At 41.8% G+C, this 11699-nt stretch overlaps 1 protein-coding gene across 13 annotated transcripts in view; it reads right to left on the reverse strand.

Annotated features, from left to right (window-relative positions):
• The window catches only part of LOC124951056, a 38464-nt gene extending 27755 nt beyond the window's left edge, over positions 1 to 10709 (reverse strand). For 2 of the 13 annotated variants that reach the window (XR_007101495.1, XR_007101494.1), the window contains exon 1: positions 2648 to 4463. The gene's annotated coding sequence lies outside the window, so the exon portion shown is untranslated. Of the gene's footprint in view, positions 1 to 592; positions 2383 to 2647; positions 4464 to 4766; positions 5367 to 9815; positions 10157 to 10213 lie in introns of those variants that run through there. The other 11 variants (XR_007101501.1, XR_007101504.1, XR_007101502.1 and 8 more) reach the window with 11 other exon arrangements.
• Between the last annotated feature and the right edge of the window lie 990 nt (positions 10710 to 11699).

Here is an 11699-nt window from a genome sequence, read left to right on the forward strand (position 1 = left end):
TAAAAAATAGAATAGGCTATTTGTGATTAATTATTCGAACGTTAAATGAGAGCCGGAAAGATAAACGAGGGTGTATTCGAACGAACGAGTAGAAAGTAAGATTTTATCAAGTTATCAAAGAGTGCATCACTTTACGCGACATAACGTGAACTTTCTATCTTTTCCTCGTGTGTTATTAAGAAAGATTTAAACAGTTTCATGTATTCGTGAATGATGATAACGTAAATTAAGTAATTAAGTAATTAAAAGATACAAAGTATCTCTGTGTTTCTTTATCGCGATTTATTAAAAAAAAAAAAAGAAAAGAAAAAAAAAGAAAAATAAATAAATAAATAAATTCTTAGAACAACCTCATTATTACTTGTAAATTACTTATGAAAAGTTTTAATATAATAGGATAAGAGAATATTTGGATTATTCGGAGGAAGCGAAGCGACCGATTTTATGCCAGTACAATTTTATATACGTCTACGTATGTACGTACATAGATATTTATTATAATCTAGATTGAAAGGGACGGCATTTTCGTAAATGAAATTAATCTGTCGATGCGTACCGTGCGTCCATTTAATATCCATCACGCGTTCATCACTGCAGAAACGATCCAACGATGTGTCTTCACACTCTTTATCTCTTTCCTCTTTCCTTCTTTCTCTCTTTCTCTCTCTCTCTCACGAAAGCGTATCGTTCCTCTTCGTCCATTGAGTTCTCTCAACTAAGATCTTAGTTGTTCTTCTTCTTCTATCGCACGATTAATTTTACGATCGCGAAGATCACGAAAATCACGGAAATACGGTGATCGATCAATGAGAAATTTTGAACGTAACATCTTAATACGGCGCGCGTCCGTCGAAAACTGACCCTGCAGCTGGCCACCTTAAAAAAGGGGGTGTAAGGATTTTAAGAGAGGGAAAGGTATAGCACGGGGACCAACGGGACATGATCCTTGGTGGGGGCCTAGAAAAAGGGGCGAGAACCTTGATGTCCACCATTCTTTTATCTTCTTTTTATTTTTTTCTTTTTATTTTCTTTCTTTCTCTCTCTCTCTCTCTCACATACACACACACACACACACACATACATATACTCTCTCTCTTTCCCTCTCTCTCTCTCTTTTTCTCATCTTGCAAATTCATGCGTCAACATATCGCCTATCCTGTTTTCCCTCTCCAACGATCTGCAAAGACGCATTGTGAGGTTCAGGTAGGTTAGACTCGTTTCGGGGATCGTATCTAAGGGGTTGCTCGCAAGTAGTTGGTCGAAAGAAGGGATAGCTAGATCAATTCTTTTTTTTCCTCTCTTTCGGTCCAAAAGAAAAAAGAAAAAGAAAAGAAAGAAAAAAGATACAAGTGACAATATAATTATATCATCGATCAATATCGAACATCTAAAAGTATGTAATGAAATGTAATGAAAATTTCTATCAAAGTATTTCGATATTAAATTAAGTGAAAACGAATATGTTAAGCACGACAGTATGTTGATCTTTCGAAAACAATGAATAAATATAAGTTCTATGAGACTAACGAAACGTAAAATATGGGTACATCTATAAATAAACAGTTATTTACACGAAGACGCGTACTTGTTCATCGTTCGCGGTTCGTCCTTTATCATCGTTATGTACTATCATGAAAATACATATTGTTTTGGAGAAACTCGTCAGTGCGACGAGAGAGGATGGCTCCCATTTCCGTTGCACTGCAACGTTCCTCTGTACTTCTCCTCTCCCTTCCCCCGTCCCTTTCTCTCTCTCTCTCTCTCTCTCTCTCTCTCTCTCTCTGTCTTTCTCTCTCTCGGAGCCGGCAGCTTCCCTCCCCGCCAGCCATCTTTCTGGCACCTATTCGATCGATCGTTCCGTAGGACCCTGCCACGGGTCGTGCCTATTGGTCGATCCTCAATATCTCGTGTCGGTTTTCGAGTTAGTAACGACGACACTCCGACGCATTCCAACAGGGAAATCAACGGATGCAACAAGACGGCCGACAAGACGAAGGAAGCAACGTGTGGAAGTATCGACGAGAAAAAACTGTCTCGTTCGTACGACATACATACATATATGTGTGTGTCTCTGGTAGGTTATAAAAGAAAAAAAATCCTCCAAAAAGAAAAGGAAAGAAACGAAAACGTGTAAAGAAGAAATGAAAAAGATGGGATTTTAGGAAAATTTAAGGGGTGGAAATAAATTAGAGATTAGAAAAAAAGAAAGAAAGACAGAAAGAAAAAAATAAAACGAAACAAAACAAAAAAAAAAAAAAAAAGAAAAAGAAAAATTTTCGTCGATCGAGGCAGTAGTACACCGTCGTCGCCGCCATATTCCTCCGTTCCACGCGGTTTTTCGCTTTTCAGTTAGTTTTTGCGTATGGAAAAAGCGAACTCGTTCTGCAAGCAAGGAATATTAATAGTTTGTTAGATTAGGTAATAAGTTTGTTAAGATTAGAAATGAGAAGAAGACCTTGTTCGGGATAGATACGAGAGTTCTAAAGGATCGATCGATCGATCTTTCACTGATTTCAACGATCTATCTCAAGCTTTTACATATATTATCAACGGCGTATCTTTCTCGAACGGCAGCAGTAAAGCGATAGCGCGCGCGAATTAGAAGTAGTAGCAAGGTTATGAAGTGTCATTTTCTCTCTAATCTCACCTCGGAAGTTGAGAGCGTCGTCCCAACTCGTGCGCTGGTAGTTACTCAAACGTTTGTGTCTCTTTCCGTCGTTCTCCTAATCGTCGTTGTCATCGTTATCAATGTTGTTACCATTATCATCATTGTCATCGTCGTCATCACTATCATCATCATCATCATGATCATCATCATCATAATCGTCGTCATCGTCGTCGTCGTCGTCATCATAATCATCCTCGTCATTGTTATCCTCAAACTCGGCGAACCTGTATTTGATTGGGTGCATTCGACGATTCTCCTAAAGTCTTCTTTCTCTCTCCACTTTTCTCTCCGCTAAACTAAAGGTTGTTTACTTACTTTATCTTTTCCTTCTCAATCCCCTCCATCCCCACCTATCTATTCACCCGTTCCTACTATCTTTTTTTTTATTTCTTTCTTTTTCTCACTTATCACTTTGAAATAATAAATAAGAGCGTTAACGCACCGTTACCGTTTCACCGTTACACTTGACACTTCTCCCGTGGTTGATGATCGAGATCGAAGATAAGGGAAGTAAACTCAAAGAAGAATTGTGTATATATATATATATATATATATGTATATATATGTATATATATATATATGTATATATATATGTATACATATAACGAAGAAACAAGAAGCGACTTCACGGAAAAAAGAGAAACATCGATCGCGAACGTCGTTCCACTTCGTGCTCGGTTTTCGTAAGTAGTACGTCGGGTTCACGGGAATAGGATCGCGAGAAGGATCGCGAGTAGCATCCCTCTCTCTCTCTCTCTTTCTCTCTCTCTCTCTCTCTCTCTCTCTCTCTCTCGCGGTTTCGCTCTTTACGGTAACACTCTAGACTCCGCGCCGTGGACGACACTACTGATGATGACGGGCCTGCTACGATCGAATAATCTCTCTCACCTCTCCTCTCTTCTTCTCTTCTTGTCTCCTCTTGCTCCTCACTTGTTCTCTCTCTCTCTCTCTCTCTCTCTCTCTCTCTCTTTCTGTCGCGCGTGTGGAAAAACGTGCGTTCCGATTAAAAACAAGAACGTCCTTTGCCGTATACCGCCGGCAAGAACATGAATACGTTTAACCAAAACAACAAGCTTTATTGATTCCTATATCCTTTTTCGTTTTTCTGTATTTCCTAGAAAATCACTCGATTTTTTCGGCGTTCGGCGAACTAGCTTTCGGCGAGGTATCGCACGGCAACGGATACAGCTACGGATACGACAACGTTCCTCCTCCTTCGAAGAGAGCCGCGAAAGTAACGCGCGATATTTCCGTCTTCCTTGCGCTCCCGCGCTCCTCGAAGACGAAGAAGGTTCAGAGGTGGAGCATCGATTTTCGCCGGGTCGCACATTACTCTCTTCCGTCCTCTCTTTTCGATTTTTCGAACGAAATCTCGAACGCTTTATGGGTGGGAGGGTTGGTTAGTTTATAGTGACCGAAGTATAAGGGTGGGGGTAATACACGTACGAAATACAAGAAAGAAAGAAATCTAAAAACGGAGAAGGAGGAGTAAAATGAGGGAATGAGGGGTTTACGATGATCGTACGCGGTTAATACGGCGCGAATCCTCGCTAACGGACGGAATCCTCGCGAACCTGAAGACGAAAGGTTCTCCGATCCGTTCGTCCCTTCGAAGCCGAGGGAACCGACGAAGAAGTCTTCTTCGAACGGAGAAGGAGGAACTTCTTCGCTCGCAGGAGTTTGCGAGCGATCGATCGATATATCCTCTTCGTCCGGTCGTGATAGTCTCTCTCTCTCTCTCCCTTTCTCTCTCTTTCCCACTCGTTTTCTCTCTCACTCGCTCTCGCCCTGCTCCTCCTCCTCCTCCTCCTCCCTCCCTCCCTCCCACCCTTCCCCGCCCTTCTCACTCACTCTTTCTCTCTCTCTTTCTCTCTTTCTCTCTCTCTCTCTCTCTCTCTCTTTGTTCGCGTTGCGGCGGATGCGGCTACGATGGCGGCGGTGGCGGTGACCGAGAGAGAGAGAGAGAAAGAGAGAGAGAGAAACAAAGAGAGAGAGAGAGAGAGAAACAGAGAGAGAGAGAGAGAGAGAGAGAGAGATGAAACGTGTCTCAATACACTTAAACACGCAGGCAGGCACGCACCCACCCACCCACACCTACACGAAACGCACAACGCTCTCGAGTTCGATGGCGGTGCTCGACTTCGATATTTCTGCGATTTATTGCGGCGCGACTTAGAAATGCATCTAATGCGGTGCACGCCGCATAGAATGCATGCATGCAGCGGCACCTTGGCGGGGAGAAGAGTCGAGGAACTCGAGTCTCTCTCTCTCTCTCTCTCTCTCTCTCTTACTCTCTATCTATCTATCTCTCTTTCTCTCTCTCTCTCTCTCTCTCTCTCTCTCTCTCTCTCTCTCTTACGTTCGTTCTCTCCCTCACTCGATCTTGCTCGATCTTTCTAACTCTCTTTCTCTACTGTCGGTAGGTCTAGAGCGCGCAGCCAAAGCTGCGCATGCGCTGCCGCCGACGACGACGCGAGAGCGTGTGCACTCTACTCGCGCGGGATCCGTGTCCTAGGCTAACGCGCGCGCTCGCTTGCGAGCTAGAGAGCGAATATGAGAGCGGAGGGCACGTTTTGCTCTCTACGTCACTTCATTGGCGTCGATGCATTCGTACGCTCTTATTCTCTGTTTCTCTCTATCTATTCTTTCTCCTTTTTTCTCTCTCTTTCTCTCTCTCTTTTTTTCTCTCTCTCTCCCTTTCTCTCTCTCTCTTTCTCTTTCCCTCTCTCTTTCTCTTTCTCTCTCTCTCTCTCTCTCTCTCTCTCTTTCCCTCTCTTTTACTCTTTCTCTCTCGTCTTCTTTTCTTTCGACTACTCTTCTTACTTTTATATTGTCCATAGTCTAGATATAAGTATACTTGAACATGTTTAAATTCTATCCTATTCTATTCTCTTTTATTCTATTGTCTCTTTCACATTTTATGACTTCTTTTTGTACCGTAGCTCATACTATTTTTTATCTATCTTTTCTCTTTTTCGCTCTCTCCCTTCCTCTCTCTCTCTCTCTCTCGCTCTCTATCTATCTATCTATCTATCTATCTATCTATCTATCTATCTATCTCATTCTGATACATAATTGAATCAATTCATCAATATCGATCGACATCTGCAACGAATCCGATTTTTTCCTTGGAATCTTTCGTTTCCAAAGTTTCATAAATACCTCGACGTGCGTATCGGCGAATTTGCACGCCAATCAGCTAATCAATCCATATCCGTCGATTCCCCTTTTTCCAAATTCGATATCATCGGTATTACAGCATTCTCGAATTGTTCGGTAAAATTATGCGTAGGTGGCACGGTACCGCGATATTATCGGGGAAACGCATCGTTCTCCCCGTAACTAACGCACGCACATATAGGTACGTTGGTTATATCGCTGCAGAGATTCGGGCATTCGCGCGAACCGGAAAAATGGCGAGCAATTCAACGATGGCAAATTCCAAAACGCCGGGCATGTTCGTTTCGATCCCTCCGGACGTTCTCCTCCCACCCACACGAGTAATTCCAAATGCGAAGCGCAGCGCGCTCTGGAAAAGCGCTAAAATATCTCGACGAGAACTCTCTCTCTCTCTCTCTCTCTCTTTCTCTCTTTCGCTCTCTTTCTCTCTCTCTCTCTATCTATCTCTCTATTTCTCTTTCTCTTTCGTAGGAGAGTAAACGTAGAGAGAACTTCCTGGCCGTGCCGCCGTAGCCGTTGAATTCTCGCTCTGCCGCAAGCGTGTGCGTGCGACGATGCACATCGTGCACGCGTCGTCTCTCCTACGTAAGCTTTCGCAGCGTGTTCTACGTCGAGCCGTAGAGCAGCCTATCCCGTAGCTCCGTTCTGAGTCTACGTGAAAAGGAGGGATCCCCTCTTACTCTACTTATCCATCTCTGTCTTTCTATCTTTTACTCTCTCTCTCTCTCCCTCTCCCTCTCTCTCTCTCTCTCTCTCTCTCTCTCTCTGTCTATCTATTCGTTCATCTATCTATCTCTTTATCTGTCTCTTGCTTTCTTTCTTGGCATCTTGGACTTCCTCGCGTCCCTCTTCATTCATCAGTCTTTCATAGGACTATGTTTAAAGTAGAAGAGAATAGCGCGGGAAGAGGACTGTAAGAACCCCGGTAGATACGACACTGTACGATTTTTTGACGACCGATGAAAGTTACTCGCGAGAGATATTCTATTTTAAACTTTCGGCCGACAGCCGGCGAGCGTGCCGCCTCCCGACCCACCGCGTATCTCTTTCTCTCTTTTTTCTTTTTGTCTCTTTACCTCTCTCACTCTTTCGCTTTCTGTCTCTCTCTCTCTCTCTCCCTCTCTCTCTCTCTCTCTCTCTTTCTCTTTCGAGATCTCCTTCTCTCTCACTTCGCCCTTCTGCGCTCCCAAGACTTCCGACATCGCGATAATTCCTGAAAAGTGGGAAGCCATTTTGCCACGGCTCACTTATACGGATCAGAACTTTGATCCTACCGTCTAACTCTCAGTCTGTACCTATTGTAAAAACTTTTTTCTCTCTTTATTAATGAAACATTCTCTTTTTGACGAAAAGAATTTCGATATGTCGAGTTCCTTGTTAACAAAATTTTTCACCTCACCTATCATATTATTATTCATCGTTCAATGATGACACTGATACATTTATTTTGGTTCGCAAAAAAAATTAATCTTTGTCGACTTAGGAGATACCTAAGCTAAGGTTTAACTGTCGTTATTTGATTAATAAATAATCCGTCATTCTTTCGATCAATTAAACCTATTTTTCGTAATAAAAAAAAAAAAAACGAAAATAACGTGTTAATCGTAAATAAATTGTCGATATCAACGATAAAAATAACAACAACAACAACAATAATAACGACAATAATAATAATAATAATAATAATAATAATAATAATAATAATAATAATAATAATAATAATAATAATAATAATAATATATTAATCTATCTAATCAGATTTTATATTAACTTTAATCAAAATTCAATCAATTCGATTCATCAATTACGTAGTTATAAGAAATTATTAACCGGGAACAATTGCTCAATAGATTCGTATCCGTTATTACCGTTCTATTTGGAAAAATATGGGACAGGAGTAAAAAAAGAAAAAAAGAAAAAAAGAAAAAAGAAAAAAGGAAAAAGAAAAAGAAAAAAGAAAGAAAAGAAAAGAAAGTAAAAAAAGAAAAGAAAAGAAAAGAAAAGAAAATAAGAATGAAAAGAAAGAACGATGTTGTTGAGAGAGTCGATAGACTCTTCTTGTGATTGCAACTGCATAGTGTATCGCGCGCGCTGGAGCAGGCTTTCATGTGCGCGCGCGAGCACGAGCTCCCGCACACTTTCAAGTATAATACGTATACAAACATACACGGACAGAAACAAGGTACATATATACGAAAAGAGGGGAGCAGCGGCGTGGGGCGGATGATCCGTTGGCCGGTCCCGCGATGCCTTTTTCTTTTTTCATCCCCTCCAGCGAGGATCCCCGATACTCTCGCAACCCCCGACGTCGCTAGCAACCCATCCCTCTCGTCGTCTCTGCACCCCTTTCTCCCGGTCGTTCTCTTGGCCGCTTGCACGGCTACTGGCCGATGCGCCGCGCTTTTGTTTTCCTCTATTTTCCGGTTTTTCCGGGCGGGCCGCATACTCGAACACACGTTGCTGTTGCTACCGCTGTTGCTGTTGGTGTAGCGGCCGGTGGTGTGCGGCGCAACAAGTAGCAGATTATAAAAATCACTCGACTGCCCGGGGGGCCGTGCTCGTGGAAAAAGAGGATAAAGGAGGAAGAGGAGGAGGAGGAGGAGGAAAAAGGGGAAAAAAGTATACGAGAGTGCCGTGGCACGCCACGAAGAACGCTTGTCGTCCCTAGAGAACGAGAGAAAAGGATGGAAAGAGGGAGAAAGAGAGAGAAAGAGATAGATAAATACAGAGAAAGAGAAAGAAAGAGAGAGAGAGACAGAGAGAGAGAGAGAGAGAGAAAGAGTGAGAGAGAGAGAGAGAGGGAGAACGACGAGGAGGGAAACACCGAGTGAAAGAGGAGGTGTGGGAGGTAGTAAAGGGAGAAGGGGTAGAGTGTGAGTATGCGAGTGAGATATATATACATACATACGTACATATATATATACATATACATATATATATATATATATATATATATATATATATATATAGAGAGAGAGAGAGAGAGAGAGAGAGAGAAAGATAGAGAGAGAGAGAGAGAGAGAGAGAGAGAGAGAGAGAGAGAGAGAGAGAAAGGATGGGTTGGAGTGTAGGATGCGGGAGTAAGTACACATTTACACATACATATGTATGTTTCTCCCTCTATCTGTTTCCGTCCTTCTCACTAGTGCTAGCTTTGTCTCTTTCCTCCAACACCCACTCTCTCTCTCTCTCTCACTCGTTGGTTTCCACTATTCGCTCGCTTGCTCGCTTCCCTCCTCATCCTTCCAACGCGTACGAGAGAACCGTGCGTGGCGATTTACATTAAACGCCGGCCCGTTCCCTTCCGCTCCGTAGAAAGGTGTGAGTGTGAGGGAGGAGGAGGAGGTGGTGGAGGAGGAAAGGGAGGAGAAGGGATGGCGAGAGAGGGCAGAACTCTCTACCATTGCTCCGAGGAGAAAATCGTCCGAAAATACGCAGATACGAAACGTGCATGGCCGATATACATACACCAATGCACCGACGTACTGCCCAATAACGGAAAAACTTCCGAGCGTTTAATGAATATCGGAGAAGATTACTCCGAACAAGTTTTTTTTATTAATCTTGCCGATTTGATATTATCTGTCTGATAAAAGTTATTGTATCTCTTTCGTACTTTTCATTCTTGACAAGTTAACACTTACGTACATGGTTTGAGTTATATCTAATATAACAAATTTCGATTATATATTGATGGATTTTGTTTCTTTAAACTGATGTATATAAATCGATAAGTATGTGCAGACATTTTTGAGAGTCCTTCGATTTATTTCGATTTTTTTCTTTTTCATTTTGAAACAAAAATATATTTGAGTATGAAGCGAGTAAAAGTCGATCGTATTTTCATTTTACACAACGAATAATATATACATACATATATATATATATATATATATATATATATATATATATATGTATATATATATATGTATATATATATATGTATGTATATATGTATATACACGTAGGTAGAGAAACGAACAAAATGAATAGGCAAGCGTGCGCAGAAGCGTAAATGGGAAAAAAATTTGTTCTCCCTATTTTCCGCGCGATCTTTCAGTTCGATAACCAAACAGCACTCAGTTGTAATTTATTTGCAAACGTTTCCCTTCGAATTGTTGTTTCGGGCATTACAATTTATAGGCAGACCCACGTCCTTTCTGATCTCTCGTCGATCGATTTTACACGCGAGGTCAACGACCCTCCTTTCGCTCCCCTTCGCTGGCAAACTGAGAAGAAACGAAAAGCGCCCGTTTGGTCATCCACGGCATCGATGGACACCGCCATATTTATCGACACTAGAATGCACTAGGATGCGCTAGTTCAAACTATATACATATTTACGACCAAACGATCAATACTCACAACTCTGATGGAACTCAACATTATCGTCGTTGCGCGCGTTCGCACCCCGCAGCCACGTTCGTTTCTAACTCATGCCAATTGAATTTTCACCCGTTCGAAACGCAACCCCCACCACTTTCATCCTCTTCCATTAAATTGCCTTTATTTTTGATCTGAAAAGATTTTTTTAATTCTCTTTTTTTTTCTTGTTTTTTTCTTTCACTTTATTTAAGATTGTCACGTGATCAACGATTCGAGCCAAATTCACGATTTTTCAATGCGACACGACATCGATTATTAAATAGTTAGAACGATAATTACGATGATAACGAGAGAAATTTGTATTTTTTAATACGATACAGGAAAAGTCGCAATTTATTCGTAAATTTCGAAAGTTGTCGAAACAACAGTAAAGAGACGTAAGCTTGCGCTTTCAACAGTTTGCATTAGTTGCGCAAAATTGTTACAAACTACAATATCTACAATATTGTTGCAAACTCGCTAGTTTGTCCGTCTCGTTAGGAATAAAATAAAGTTTGGCAAAGCGACAGCATTAGATTCTTTTATACTGTCGGACTTGATGACGATGGCCGTCAAAAATTTCGGCTCTCTTGGCCGGCGCCTTTCGTTCGCGCCATTTTGTCACCGACAGGTTTCCAATATTTTTCGTTGTCGGTGCATAAGAATAATTTTGCATCGCGTTCATGGCAATCGGCTATCCCGTCGTGGGTCTCGTACTTGCCAAGACCCGGAAAAAGGAGAGGCGGGTTTTCTAGAACGCCTAAAAATAGCGTTGCACACTCGCGAAAATAAAATGGCAGCACGAGTGGTGGAAGAAGAAGAAGAAGAAGAAGAAGAAGAAGAAGAAGAAGAAGAAGAAGAAGAAGAAGAAGAAGAAGAAGAAGAAGAAGAAGAAGAAGAAGAAGGAGAAGAAGAAGAAGAAGACGAAGAAGAAGAGAAGGAGGAGAAGGAGAAGGAAAAGGAAGAGACGGGAGTAAGAGAGAAAAGGAGAGAAAAGAAAAAGGAGAAGAAAAAGAAAAAGAAAGAAAAAAAAGAATAAACGGAAGGCAAAGCATCTAAAATTGGCGGTACCAGCTTTGCCAATACAGCCAACTATGATGGCGGGTCCTCGTATGTAAAAGTCTGGAATAAAGAGAAGCGAATGCAACGCTAGGACTGGTGTGCGCGCTTAGCTTAGACCATGATGGAACTAGAAATAAAGAGAGATAAAAAGAAGAGCTTGGGAATGTATTCTCCGCCGCGAGAAATCGAGAATAAGACATATAGATAGAGAAAAAGAGAAAGAGAGAGATAGAATGATAGAGAGGAAAGAGAGAGAGAGAGAGAGAGAGAGAGAGAGAGAAAGGGAGAGAGATAGAGATAGAGATAGAGAAAGATAAAGAAAAAGAGAGGGACAAACTCCTGCGCTCGCGCGAACCAGCAAGACCTTCGAGTACTAAGTTTTAGCCCGCGGAAAACGCTGCGTACAATGGCTTTTATAGAAGAT

This window comes from Vespa velutina, chromosome 8 (assembly GCF_912470025.1).
Source record: "Vespa velutina chromosome 8, iVesVel2.1, whole genome shotgun sequence".
In the NCBI taxonomy this organism is placed as follows: domain Eukaryota; kingdom Metazoa; phylum Arthropoda; class Insecta; order Hymenoptera; family Vespidae; genus Vespa; species Vespa velutina.